A 13,585-nucleotide genomic window follows, 5' to 3' on the forward strand; every position below is an offset into this window, starting at 1 on the left:
CAGGTTCGCAGGGACGGCGGTCACCCAACCCACAACCGGCCCCACCCTCCCGGGAGGGAGCGCTGCTCCCCTCCCCAAGTCCCATCCCCACCCCCAGCTTCCCAGGGCTGAACCCCGGGAACTGCCGCGCCAGGGGAGGGGCGGCGCTGACTCGTGCGGTACCTGTCGGCGGGATTTCCCGGACCCTGCCCCGGCCGCCCCGGGAGCGGTGTGGCGAGCCGGACTCCGAGCCGACCCAACCCCGGGGCAGCACCGGAGCGGACCGGGCAGCAGTGGGCGCTCGCGATCCTCCTCGACCTGACTCGCTATCCCTGCGGGCCCGGCCTCCGCTGTCCCCTCCTCCCGCTCCCGCTCCTCCCCCTGCTCCTCCCCTCGGCGGCGGTGATAACCTCGCCTCCCCGCCTGCAAAGTCCCCGGCGCGAGGGCAGCCGCGAACCGCCGTCACCGCCGGGTCTCCGCGGGCGCCTGCGCCCGTGTCTCGCCCGCCGGCCCGGGTCGTCCTGAAAAAACTCGCTCCGCCGGCCGCCGGGGCTCCACGGCGCTGCCCATGGCCAAGCCCGGGAGTCGACTTCGGGCGCCGGACCGGCTGGACCACGGCGACGCGGCTCAGGTGAGTGCGGCGCGCGCTCGTGGCGGCGGGGGTCGCTAGTGTGGGGAGCGGCGGGACCCGGGCCCGTCGAGGCGCCCCGACCTGGCATCCTGGAGTTCAGGGCCAGAGCAGAGCCCAAGGTGACTGGAGGCTGGTGCAAGTGGAGTGCACGTAGGTGGGGGAAAGGAGAGCCCAGAGCTTTCCCCATCCTGCTAGCCTCCTGACTTGGTCCCTCAGCTAGGCAAGTCTTCAGGGACTGGTTTTTTCCAAGCAGGTTTCTGGCTTAGTGGATTTTCTTTTCTTTTCTTTTTTCCTTACCCCCTTGAAGAGGCAGGAGGTTTGCTTCTGCCCGACGCGTCTCTCTAGGACCGACCGTGAGGGGCAGTATGAGCGCAAAGCGCCGCGGAGCCTGGGTACCATTCTGGCTGGGAACTGGGGCGGGGATAACAGCAAAAAGTCCGTCCTGAGGGAGCATCCAGGGTGGGGAAACCTCAGTGCGGTTAGCTTTGGGAACGAAGCAGAGATGGGACATCTTCCGAGGGGCGGGGAAAGCTCTGGAGGAGAGAGATGGAAGCGGTGGACAGACGGTAAGTAGCCTGCCTCACCCCCCATGCCAAAGATACGCGGTTCTGGTTTTTCGTGTTACTTTTGACTTTCTTTTTTTCCCCTGCGTCTGTTTCTATTTCGAGCACCTTGGGTGGTGACAGCAGATGAAGGTGAGGGGAGGAGGGGCGCCAACCCGTGGTGGAAGCGCGTAGACCCGGACTCAGAACCCGGGCACACTCGCGGAGCCTGAACTCTCCAGGTGCTCCCTCCGGGCCAGGCGGCCGATCGCGCGCCGCTCGCGCTTCTGACCCCAGTCTGTCCCCGACGCCGACAAGAAAAGAAAAGAAAAAAAATGAGATGGAGAGGCGAGAGGGAGCGAGAGCTGGGATGCAGGGCGCGGGGTGGGGGGCGGGGTGCGGAGAGTGTGAGGTGTGCTCTGCTCCGCGGCAGTTTGCGAGCTCCGCGAGTCTCCCATCTCCTCCCCTCGGCGAGGCGAGCGTCCACGCTTCTTCGCGCACCCAGGCCCCTCTCTCGGGAGGGGATGACACCCCTCTTCCTCCGCCCTCCACTTTGGAGGACCAGTCGGATCCTTGCTTAGCCTTGCGTGAGTCTCGCTCCTCCCTCCCCCCCGGCGCGGTCCGCTGGCTATTTTTATCCACTACTTGTACCGAGATGCTTTCGGGGGGGATTCTGGGGAGGCGACTCCAAATCTGGTGTCTAATCGCTGCGCTCCCAGAAGCGGTACCCTTCTAGCAGAGAGCAACCGCGAGGAGCTGCCGAGGTATGAAGACGGAGCTCTGGAAACCCCGGTTCCACCTGCCCGGCTTCTCCGCCTGGCGCTAGATGCGGGCGCGGATCCCCGAGGGTCCCATAGCGCCCGGGCGCTGGTGCTTGCTGGCTTTTGTGGCCGCAACCCGCTTACACTCAGGATCCTATGGGTCCTACTTGGGCGTTATTGCTCTGCAGCCACATCTTACCTTATTTTGTTGAAATGCAATTGCCCACTACTCTTCAAGGGTTAATTTCAGGAATTTTATGTTAAAAAAAAAAAAAGAAAGAAAGGACAACTTCTGCCTCCTTGCATTTCTAAACCCCATCCACTGGTGTTCGGAATTATTCTTCCTTTCTGCTTCCTCGGTACTGATTGGGTGCGACTCGAATAAGCCTGACCAAGTGAAATTCCAGGAGATGAACGCTTCAGCTGCAGATCCCCGCGTTACTCTTTGTATTTCTAGCGCTTAGATTTTTCCCCCCTTTCCTCCCATAGGCTTGCAGAAATAACATATTGAAATGGCCCATTGTGTTACATAAGGTTTTCTCCAGCGCTCGGCAGAGCAAAATCAACTTCTTATGGAGCGTTTCAGGGCTTCAGCGGGTCCCTCTAACTCAGCCGAGAGTTTGCCTGGGATCAACAACTTCGTGACTAAGCACTGTTAAGTCCAAACAGTTCATTACTATGACAGCATCCACTGAGGATCCTTTACTGAGGCATCCTGAGCCTTGCTTTTGGGGCTTCTGATCCAGGCTAAAGCTGCCCGCTGTACTGTGCGTTGTAGCTTTAAGATGGGAGAATCCTTGCTTGGGAAAGTGGTGAGAAGGTAATACCTTGAACTCTACGGGGGAGAACAGGAAAAGCCCATGGTTCTTAGCTGTGTTGTCCGGTGTACCTTGTGTGAAATTTCAAGTCTTCCACGTTGTTGTTCAGGAACCCTTTACTTGTATTCTCCCATGTAATTGGGGATGTGGTTTTGTTCTGAAAAGAAGACCGTTCTCTGACTGGAAATGTCCAGAGAGTTCCTTGAAGGGAAATGCAATGTGGAAGCTTTCTTTATCTTGAATTAAAATTTGATGATGGCTAGAAAGAGGCCGGGGAGAGGCTGATGTAACGTGCATGATCGGTACACAGTGGCTTTTCCAGAACAGAGCCATCTACCCAGGGTGGTCCAAACTCACAGTGAGTCCTGAGTCACATTCTGGCTATAGAAGTCAGTTTGGAGAAAGGGATAGTAAAAGGTACTGGCATCCTGGTGGAACTGAGTGTATTCAGGATCAGGGCTGAGAATTCAGGCTCCAGGGCCTGCTTCTATGCCAGGGATCTTGTGTAAGATACCGTCTTGGAGGAGTAAAGGCAAGTAGCAACTTTGGTGAGTAGCAGCAGTCTTCTACCTGCTCTGTGGGAAATGAAGTGACTTTCTGGCTGTTGCTGAAAGCTGTAACTTTCCAGCTGGTATTGGGAAAGATCTGTGTTGTTCCCCATCACTTTGATGTAAGTATCTTCCTTCAACCCCACTAATGACCCAGTGCTTCCCACTCAGACCAACCTTTCCCAGTGGGGAATGGCAAGACTGCTAGTGGGATTTGGAACCAGCTTCTTGCCTCAGGACTCTGAGCACATTCTTTTTCCTCTCTGAGCCTCAGATTCATCCTCTAAAAAATAGAGCTCGGAAGATTATTATGAGAAAGTGGGAAGATATATGTGGAGAGCATTTGGGTGGTTGTAAAGCACTGGTGACAAAGCTCCTGGGTTACTTAATTTCCTTTTGCTGAAAATTTCATTTGGTCTATTTTAATGCTAATTTTCATTTTAGTTTGTGAATGTCTGTGTGAATTACATATTCTAAACATTCAATGAGGGAGAGGATTTCATATAATGGGCCAATATCTTGTGATTATTCCACCTGAAATTCACCAGCATCAGGGCTCACTGCTTCTGAGAACCTTTAGTTTCTTATTTGTAGAATCAGAGTTAAAGTTTTTTGGTGCTTTTTTTTTTTTTTTTTAAGCTTAATGCATTTTGTATATCAGAAGGAAATGTATGTTTCAGGAAGGGCCTTGGTATTGATTAACCAAAAGAGGAAGAATGTCGCAGATGAGTATTAGCAGTTTGGGAAAAGGGATACATGATCAGTTTTAGAAGATGACCTGGGTCTCCATTATCTACATCTGTCATCTAGCATAAAGCACTGTCTCTCTGTTGCATTTTTGGTGTTCAAAATTTGTCCCCAGGTGCTAGCTAAGTGGCTTAATAGATGCTCCAATAGTATTTTCAAAATAAGTGAATGAATGCTTGAGCTGAATCTTCACAGCAAGCTCATGCAGTACACAGGCAGATGGCAACATTTCTATTTTAAAGATTTGGAATCTGCCAATTAGAAAAGTTAATTAATTTTCTAAAGGTACAAAGGATTCCAGATTGGAGTTGAGGTCTGCCTGTTCTTGTTCCATTCCGCTGTACAGCCTGTGTTGCCCTCTCTCCCATCACCACTTAAAATCCTCCTAATCCTTAGTGGACTTTTGCGTTCTGTAAGGTTTCCAGCAATCAAACACCCTTCTTCTTCAGGGAGGTACCAGCCTTCCCTCAGGTTGGCTTAGCAGTAAAGAATCCATCTGCCAATGCAGGTGACGTGGGTTCAGTTCCTAGGTGGGGAAGATCTCCTGGAGAAGGAAATAACCCACTCCAGGATTCTTTGGAAAATCCCATGGATGGAGGAGCCTGGCATGCTCCTGGGGTCGCAGAGAGTCGGACAGGACTTAGCCACTAAACAACCGCAACAACAACCTCCCCTCGTGGAGGGACTTTTCCTTGGGGCGGGGGACTCTTTCTCTGTATCCATATCTCTGAGCTCTGACCTGGGACTCAGTCTGGTGAGCCCACCTGAGGCTTGGAATCTCAAAGAACTGACTGAAGGGCAAAAGAACAATTGAGCATTTATTTACCAGTGTGAGTCATGAATCAAGAGGCGTCAGTTGCAGCCACAGTGTCTTAGAATGTCCCAGGGATGCTATTCCAGTGGCATAATCCTGATGCTCCCAGGTTCTCTTCGTTCCTTCTCATTTCCAAGACTGGCTTTCCAGCTTCTCATGAATTCCTCAAGGTAACTCATAGTCTTCAAGTAAACTCCTTCTCTCTCGGATTCAATCAGTATTGTAACCAGCTGATGTCAGCCTCTCACCATCCATCTTCAGGCCTGCCTCTGGCATGAAGCTTTCTCAGCTTCCTCTACCCTTAGGGAATTTAAGTTTCATAGCTTTTTCAGGCCCTTAGAGTAATATTTACTGGGCCATAGTATGTCAACAGTTATGTGATACCACTAGAGTTCTAGAAAAATGAATACATTATTCTTCTGAGAAATAGCCTGAACATAACAAAAATAGGTCCCAGTGGGCATATTTTCTTTTCTTCCTTTTTTTTTCCTCCATGTTGTGTGTTTTTTTGGTAACTTTCCAGCAGGGGTCGCTCATTCAAATGCCTTTAGCAACCAGGCAAGTAAATAGCCTGAGTGAAAACAGGCCTGGGGACAGGCTGGATAAGGGGGGATGTCTTGGTTCTGACCCAGCGCACAAGCTGGGACCTCAGGCTCTGTCTTGCCGAGTATGATTTTATTTTCCAAGATAGGCTGTAAGCTTACAATTTTATGTAGAATTGACTGACTTTTAAGTTGCTCATTGTGTCCAACCCTTTGTGACCCCATGGAGTGTAGCCCGCCAGGCTCCTTTTTCCATGGGGTTTTTCAGGCAAAGAATACTAAAGTGGGTTACCATTTCTTTCTCCAGGGGATCATCCCGGGCCAGGGGTGGAACCCACATCTCCTGCATTGGCAGGTGGATTCTTTATCGCTGAGCCACCAGGGAAGCCCCTGACTTTTCATTGTGTCTGTGTGTGTAATCAGTGGTATCGGATTCTTCGTGACCTCGTGGACTGACGTCTGCCAGGATCCTCTGTCCATGGAATTTTCCATGCACAGGAATGCTGGTGTGGATTGAAATTTCCTACTCCAGGGGATCTTCCTGACCCAGGGATCAAACTCCAGTCTCCTATCAGCAGCTAATTCCGTATTTTTAAAATGATATGATGTGGACCAAAGAAAGCACGTCTATAGACAGACCTCCATCCTCATCTGTACCTGCATCCCACAGGCCTCCAGTCGATGGTCTCTGGGTTCCAGGCAGAGAAAAGAAATTGGTGGAATTACAGAGGCCCAGTATAATCAGTTATTCATAAGCTTGAGGCAAGAGTGCATCAGGAGTGTTGTGTAAACCGTGTTCCTGTGAGTTAAATTTTGCATTTACAGAATTTCTGTTTGCGGTGTTACTTTTTCCTTGTCCTGTAAGCTGCTACGCCAATCACATTTATGCCCCTAACACATGTTTATTGAGTTCCAGTCGTGTCCCAAGTGATGTTCTTCTCGCTGGTGACGCAATAGGGGGTAAAACAGATGGAAATCTCTGCTCTTCTGCTTATCCTCAGTGGGGGAGACGGGGAAAAGCAAGATGGGGATGGACAGTTCATCTTAGGTCAGAGTCTTAGGTGCTAAGAATAAAGATAAATTAGGGGAAATGTCAGAATACTGGGGTAACGCCTTTGGCAAGGGGCCAGGAAGCTCCAGGTTCAGTCTCTGATCTAACATAACCGAAGTCAGGTCCGCCATAAAGGACAAAAAGGATTTGAGGATTTGGGAGTTTGGACCTAGTATTATATTCCGGGAGTTGCTATTGTGGGTAAACCCCTAAAAGCAGACTCTTCTCTTAGTTTTAATGAGGTCACCTCTTGAGCCCATTCATTGAGTGTCCAGCAGGTGGTAGGCGCTACCTTAGGTGCTAGAATCCATTAACAGACAAAATTTCCAGTCCTCCAGGAAATTGCAGGCCAGTGTGGAAGACATGAACAAACGGTCACAAAAGAGGAGATTGCTAAAATGAGTGATGAGGGTGAGAAGGGAGTTGTAACCATTGAGTTTTGACACTCAGAACGCTGACATTCAGCATCTTTTTGACTTTTTTTTTTTAAGACTTTTTTTACTTTTTAACATGGACTGTTTTTAAAGTCTTTCTTGAATTTCTTGCAATATTGCTTCTATTATATGTTTTGGCCTGTTGCCTGTAAGGCATGTGGGATCTTAACTCCCTGACCAGGGATTGAACCCCGGTCCCTAGCATTGGAAGGCAAAGTCTTAACCACTAGTCTGCCAGTCCCCCATTTAGTGTCTTTTTAATGGACCATCTGAGATGTACCAGGAACAGTTTAGATCTGTGCTTTTCAATCTATTTGAGACCCGGACCCCATCGTCAATAAAAATTTTTTGAAGCTTTTTTTTTAAAAAAAACCTGGCGGTGACATTTTGTATTCTTAACCAAATTTCATTTTGTATCAAGAAAATGGAGTCTTTGAAAAATCTGTTCCAAGTGTGAAATGTACTTAGGCCCTTTGAGACTCCAGTACATCTCCCTCTCCAGTCTACTTCTACCATTGATGGCGGCTGTTGTTGCCAGGGTAGTTGCGCAGAAGTGGAAAAAAAAAATGTTTTTGTTCTTGAGGAGCTTACAGTTTAGTATGGCAGTCAGATAAATGCCCAGTTTTTTTGCATATGAATTGAGAAATGCATCCTGTTTGGGCCTTTGCTGGTGGCATCAGGTAGGCCTGCCTTTGAGGACAACTTCTTTCCAATAACTCTATGTATTGCTTTCATGGCAATCCTCCTTCGCACAGCATAATTTTGCAGCCATAATGTTTATCTGGAGTCATCCTGTTACTTCATTGGTTCCCATGCTCCTCACTGTTCACGCCCCCACCAGAATATACACCCGGTCTGAGCAGGCATCTGGAGCCTCAGGTTTGTTTCTGCCACCAGTTTGCAGAACAGTGTGTCTGGTTCCAAGTAGTTACTCAGAAAAGAAACAAGAGGCAATATTTCTGCCCGGGGGGAACTGGGAAAGGCTTCATGGGGGAAAGAAATATTTAAGGAAAGAGAGGCTTGCAGAGAAAAGCCAATGAATGGTGATGATACAAGATAATCAAAATATGGCCCCAAGCCATCCCATTTGTCCATTTTAGAGATTCTCAGTGTAGTCAGCCCAGGTGAATAGCTGGCATGTTAAACACAAACCCTTCCCTGAATAGATTCTGGCAGCACAAAAGCACTCTGGCATGAAAATGATTTAAAAATAGTGAAAAAATGGGGAAAAAAATAGGAGAAAAGAATGAAAATGACAACTCTTAACTTCCATCTAGAACTTTCATACCCACTGTCTCCTTTTTCTCTTGTACCTGGTCCTTCAAGGGAGACAGGGATCTCTTAGCATTTTTATTTTATATTTAAGGAAACCAAGATTCAGAGAAGTGATTTTTCTTAGATCCTCAAAATGATGGCAGCAGACCCCGGATCCAGGGCCACAATTCTCCACTTGCAGCGAGCAGATGGCTCAAGGTGGAGACTGGTTAAATCCCTGGGGGGTCTGAGTAGCCCACATTTTCTATAAGCAAAGGAATGTATTTAAGTTTTAAACATTCACATCTCCTTTGATTTGTTGAGAACTTCCACTTCAGCACTTTCTGAGATGCATTGTGTGTCTTGTTGAATTTCCCCTAGAATTCCTACAGATTAGGTATACCCTGCAGTAGGGTTGTTTTTGTGTAAATATCTTCACTCTTTAAGGAGAGTAAATCAGAGTCCTGTATCAGCAGTTAACATACAGTGGGAGGAAGGTGATTGCAGATGCAGCTGAAATGAAAAGGCTTGCTCTTCTAGCTGTGCTCAGAGAAATACACACTTGAGTGGCATGGAGTGAAAGCAGGCCGGCATGGTGCCACCTCCAAAAAACTCAATTGAGCTTGATATAAATTCCATCTTCAGCCAGATTTTTCCCAGTGTCCCTGAGAGGAAGGCCGGAGAAGGTGTCAATTACAAGTTTCTGGAATTAGGTGTAGGAGTTGTTCTCGAAGAGTGTGGCTTTTGAAATCGTGTCTGTTTGAATTTCTGATCTCCTCCTTACTGATGGTATCACCCCGAGAAATAGACAGCTTTTCTGGGTCTCAGATTTTTCAGTATTCTAATGAGGATTAAAGGAGATTGCCCTTGTCAAATGCCTAGTGTAATGCTCAAGAAAATGCATATTCTTCTTATGCAGGGTTGCCTGATTTCACAAGTAAAAATACAGAATGATCAGTGAAATGTGAACTTTGAATAAAGAACATATACTTTTTTAGTATAGGTATATCCCAGATACTTCATATTAAGACATGATTGATTGTTTCTCTGGAATTTAAATTTAACTGGAAGTCCTATTATTAAGCATCTCTAATCTTGCAGTGACAGTTGTAGGTGATGCCTTTGATGAAACTTCTAGAGCTGTAGGCAGTGAGAGAGGGAAGAATACAGTCATTTGGAGGTGAAATAATTTAGCCACCGTATGATCCAAGGAGAGAAGGAAGGGCTGTTTTCTCTGATGAGCTTAGCAACAGATCAAACCGAGGCAAACTTACTTGTTTTCGAAAAGAAACAGAAGAATTGTGGACGAGTCAGATCTCTGCCCTCTATGCAGCAGATTATTCCCAGCACCCTTTGGGAAGAAGGCGTTTCAACCCTTGAGGCCACCAGGGGAGCAGCCAGTTCACCAACGCAGCACATTACTCAACACAAACATTGCTCTGAGCTCATTACTGCAGGACGGGAGCTGGAACCACGAGATGCGCACAAGGGCTCCAGTGAGGACGCTGAAGGGGAGCTTTGTGCTCTGAAAACTCACGCTTGCGATTGCTCCCTCCTCGGATGAATCCAAAGCTAATAAAACAGTGAGAGGGCCTTTCAGACTGGCTCCTCCCAAGCAGATGACCTCAGGTTATGAACTGAGTCCGAGATCTCCCCAGGACTGCTGGACAATGTTGTTCTGAGGATGGCCATGGAAATATGTTTCCATTTCAGGTAATAACCTGGTGGGAACTCAATGAGCAATACTTTGGTTTCCAGTGAACTTTTCCCAAGCAGAGTTTAATGCTTTCTTCTATAGTAAGATACTTCTCATGCCAAAATGATGTTTCTGTTGCATATGAAATCACTAACTCTTCGTTTAACTTGAGCTGCTTACTAGCAGTATGTTTATATGGAATATGGAACAGAAAGAAAGCAAGGTGGCTTGGCGGGTTGCATGTAGACTGACTTAGTCAGAAAGATCTGGTTAGATCCACTTTGCTACTCCTTGGCCGTGCAGCAGGAGATGAGTTATCTCCCATCTCTAAGCCTCAGTCTCCACATCTTCAAAATGGGCATAATTAAAATTATAGCAGATAATTGTTCAGTGCACATTAAACTAAATAAGTAATGTCAAACATTTACACAATGCCTGACTCATCAGCATTAAAAAAAAAAAAAAAAGATGCTGTTAGTAAGATAACAAAAGAAAGCAGTGTAGACTTCTAGAGTGCAAACTCAGTGCTGTATCACAGAGAGCCTGGATCTCATAACTCAGCATTCTTGGGAGACTGTCTGAGGCTTTTGCCCTTTGTTTCTTTAGTCCTAATTTATATAGTGTGAGCAAATATTGTTTCATTTTCTGGGCCAAAAGCTTAGAAGCAGCAATGCAGAAAAGCTACAACAGGAAGGGAAGGAGGAAGAACCCAGGAAAGGAGGAGGGAAGAGAAGGGAGGAGAAGCCAGGACAGAAGAGGATTATGAGCAGACAGAGGATCCGGAGCCCAGGGAAGTGCAGTGTGGCCTCTTGCAGCAGGAAGTCCCTGGTTAAATCCTATCCAGATACAGGCATTTAAGTAAATGTCACTCCCTCTCCCTGTCCCAAGGCTTCTCAGGATCTGGGCTTAATACCTATGACCTTGAGGGAAGGACATACAAATTGTACTGGTGGAACTGGAAAGAATGTGGAACGTGATGGAACCAGAGAAGCTGAGGCCTCTCTCCCTGCTCTGAGCCAGCACGAAGTCCCCGATGACAACTGAACGCAAGGGAATCCAGTGCCATCTGGTGGAGACACCGGCCACTGTGCCCCTCGTGGTCCTCCGCATGATGCCAGGGGTGGGTCTGTTACTTTGGGCTTGATTTTGTTTCCATTCATTACACAGGAGCTCTTTTATTTTAACTTTATTTTTTCTTGAGGTATAGCCCATTAACCAGAGAAGGCAATGGCACCCCACTCCAGTACTCTTGCCTGGAGAATCCCAGGGACGGAGGAGCCTGGTGGGCTTCTGTCTGTGGGGTCGCACAGAGTCGGACACGACTGAAGTGACTTAGCAGCAGCAGCAGCGGCAGTCCATTAACAATGTTGTGATAGTTTCAGGTGAACGGCGAAGGGACTCAGTCACACACATACGTGTATCCATTCTCCCTAAACTCCCCTCCCATCCCGGCCGCCACATAACATTGAGCAGAGTTCCATGTGTTGTACAGTAGGCCCCTGTTGGTGATCCATTTTAAACATAGCAGTGTGTCCATATCCACCCTAAACGCCCTAACTATCCCTTCCCCTCATCCTGCCCCCAGCAACCATAAACTGGTTCTCTAAGTCTGTGAGTCTCTTTCTTAAGCATGGGCTCTTATTAGAGAGAGTTGCGGGTGGCATCTCTCCTGCCCTGCTTTCTCCCTGTGAAATGCTTCCTTCCCTCCTGACCGCTCAGCCCCATCTACACACACACCAGAGGGACTGACCTTTTCTGGGGGACAAGTCGGTCCTCAGTTGTCCAGTGAGGCAGGAGCATCTTTGGGGCCAGAGCACTGAGGAGATCACAGCACAGGAGAACCGCCCCTGCTCCCGACAACACTGCATTATTTGAGCTTTTCGACATTGGAGAAAATGCTTTTGTTTTTCCAAACCTTGGCTGTCCTGTTGAAAGGCATTATACTTCCTCCTCATGGACCTTTTGGGCTTCCCTGCTGACTCAGTGGTAAAGAATCCACCTGCCAATGCAGGAAACGCAGGTTTGATTCCTGGCTTGGGAAGATCCCCTGGAGAAGGACATGGCAACCCACTCCAGTTTTCTTGTCTGAGAAATCCCATGGGCAGAGGAGCCTGGTGGGCTACAGTCGGTGGGGTCACAAAGAGTCAGATACGACTGAGCAACAGCAACACCTGGACCTCTTGCTGGTGGAAACACTGGATAATATATGTAAAATACCCATTGGAGAGTCTGGTACTGAATATGTGTGTATAAGGCAGCACTTAGCAGTGATTATGAGCTTTTCTTGCTGGTAAGCCTGATCTTGTGTGAAAAGCAGATTAAGAATGTTACTGAGGCTCTAGCAGTGTATCCCTACCCAGAGCACCTTGTCCTACGCTCACCTGTCCAGGTGGGGAGAAACCCAGGACGACCCCGACAGCTGCCCTCACCCTCTGCCCTCACGTAGGAAGGGAGCAAGGTTGAGGGACTCTTAATCAGGGAAGGGAATCTTTCTCAAAAGCCTGCAGATTTCCCTGTGAAACAGAGAAGTTTGAAAGTTAGTCACTCAGTCGTGTCCAACTCTTTGTGACCCCATGGACTATACCCACCAGGCTCCTCTGTCCATGGGATTCTCCAGGCAAGGATACTGGACTGATCCCAGGTCTCCATATCGCAGGCATACTCTTTACCAACTGAGCCACCAGGGAAGCCAGCTTTCCCTTTGGTCCCCTCATCCAAAAGTTTGGTCACATGCACACAGGCCAGAAATACAGAAGGAGAAACTAAGGCACAGCCATTTGAATCTGTGGAGGAGCCAATTAATCAAATAATAAGCCAATTAATCTTGGCCATCCAGAATTGATCCCTCTTGCCTTTGAGCAACTACAGGAGAGGTAATAGAGACACAGGTTCAGTCCCTGGGTCGGGAAGATCCCCTGGAGGAGGGCATGGCAACCCACTCCAGTATTCTTGCCTGGAGAATCCCCATGGACAGAGGAATTTGGCAGACCACAGTCCATAGAGTCGCAAGGAGTTGGACATAACTGAAGTGACTTAGCATGCACACGCCTTTGGGCAACAATTACATTTATGTTTGGATCCTGCAATTGGTGATGGAGCTGCTCCGCTCTATTACATCTTTGACGGCTGTCTTCAGCTGAAATGTAAATCTTGTATTTTTCTGGTTTTCCTTTCCTTTCCCCCCTCAGTTTCATAACTTTTACGGCTGTTTGCAATCTACAGTATTTCTCTGTGTTAATTTCTCTAGCTCTGACCCACTGTGAAGAACACAAATATAATCTGGTCCCGGCCCTGTCCCCTGGTGCACAGTGTCCCATGGAGTCCATGGCATACGGCATTGGTGTTTGAGTACAGGACACTTAAACGCAGATGAGCTCTGGGCCCAACTATATTGCTACATCACAGTATCCCTTTGGGCAAGGTTATCATTTCTGCAAACCTCACATACTCTTCATGATTTTTTCATACACTTATTTAATGTTTAATCTGTTCTAGTAGATTAAATCACAGGAGGATGGAGGCTTTGTCTGAACCCCTCAACCCCTAGGTCAATCCTAAACCAGGATGTGGTAGGCAGTTGTCACCCAAGAAATAACTATTGACCCAAAAAAACTAAGGACCCCAACATACTCTGTTTTATTGATTTGTCAGGATTAAAGGCAGTGGTGTATAGAGAACATTTAATGTTCATGATGTTATTTAGTAGCTAAGTCACATCTGATTCTTTTGCAACCCCATGGGACTCTAGTGCTCCAGGATCCTCTGTCC

General features: G+C 47.9%; 1 protein-coding gene across 1 annotated transcript in view; it reads left to right on the top strand.

Moving 5' to 3' along the window:
- The first annotated feature begins 470 nt into the window (after positions 1-470).
- The window catches only part of HS3ST1 (heparan sulfate-glucosamine 3-sulfotransferase 1), a 34,251-nt gene continuing 21,136 nt past the window's right edge, over positions 471-13,585 (top strand). Inside the window, exon 1 of the mRNA XM_065914306.1 lies at positions 471-610. The gene's annotated coding sequence lies outside the window, so the exon portion shown is untranslated. The remainder of the gene's footprint in view (positions 611-13,585) is intronic.

This window comes from Muntiacus reevesi, chromosome 22, assembly GCF_963930625.1.
Source record: "Muntiacus reevesi chromosome 22, mMunRee1.1, whole genome shotgun sequence".
Taxonomy (NCBI): Eukaryota; Metazoa; Chordata; class Mammalia; order Artiodactyla; family Cervidae; genus Muntiacus; species Muntiacus reevesi.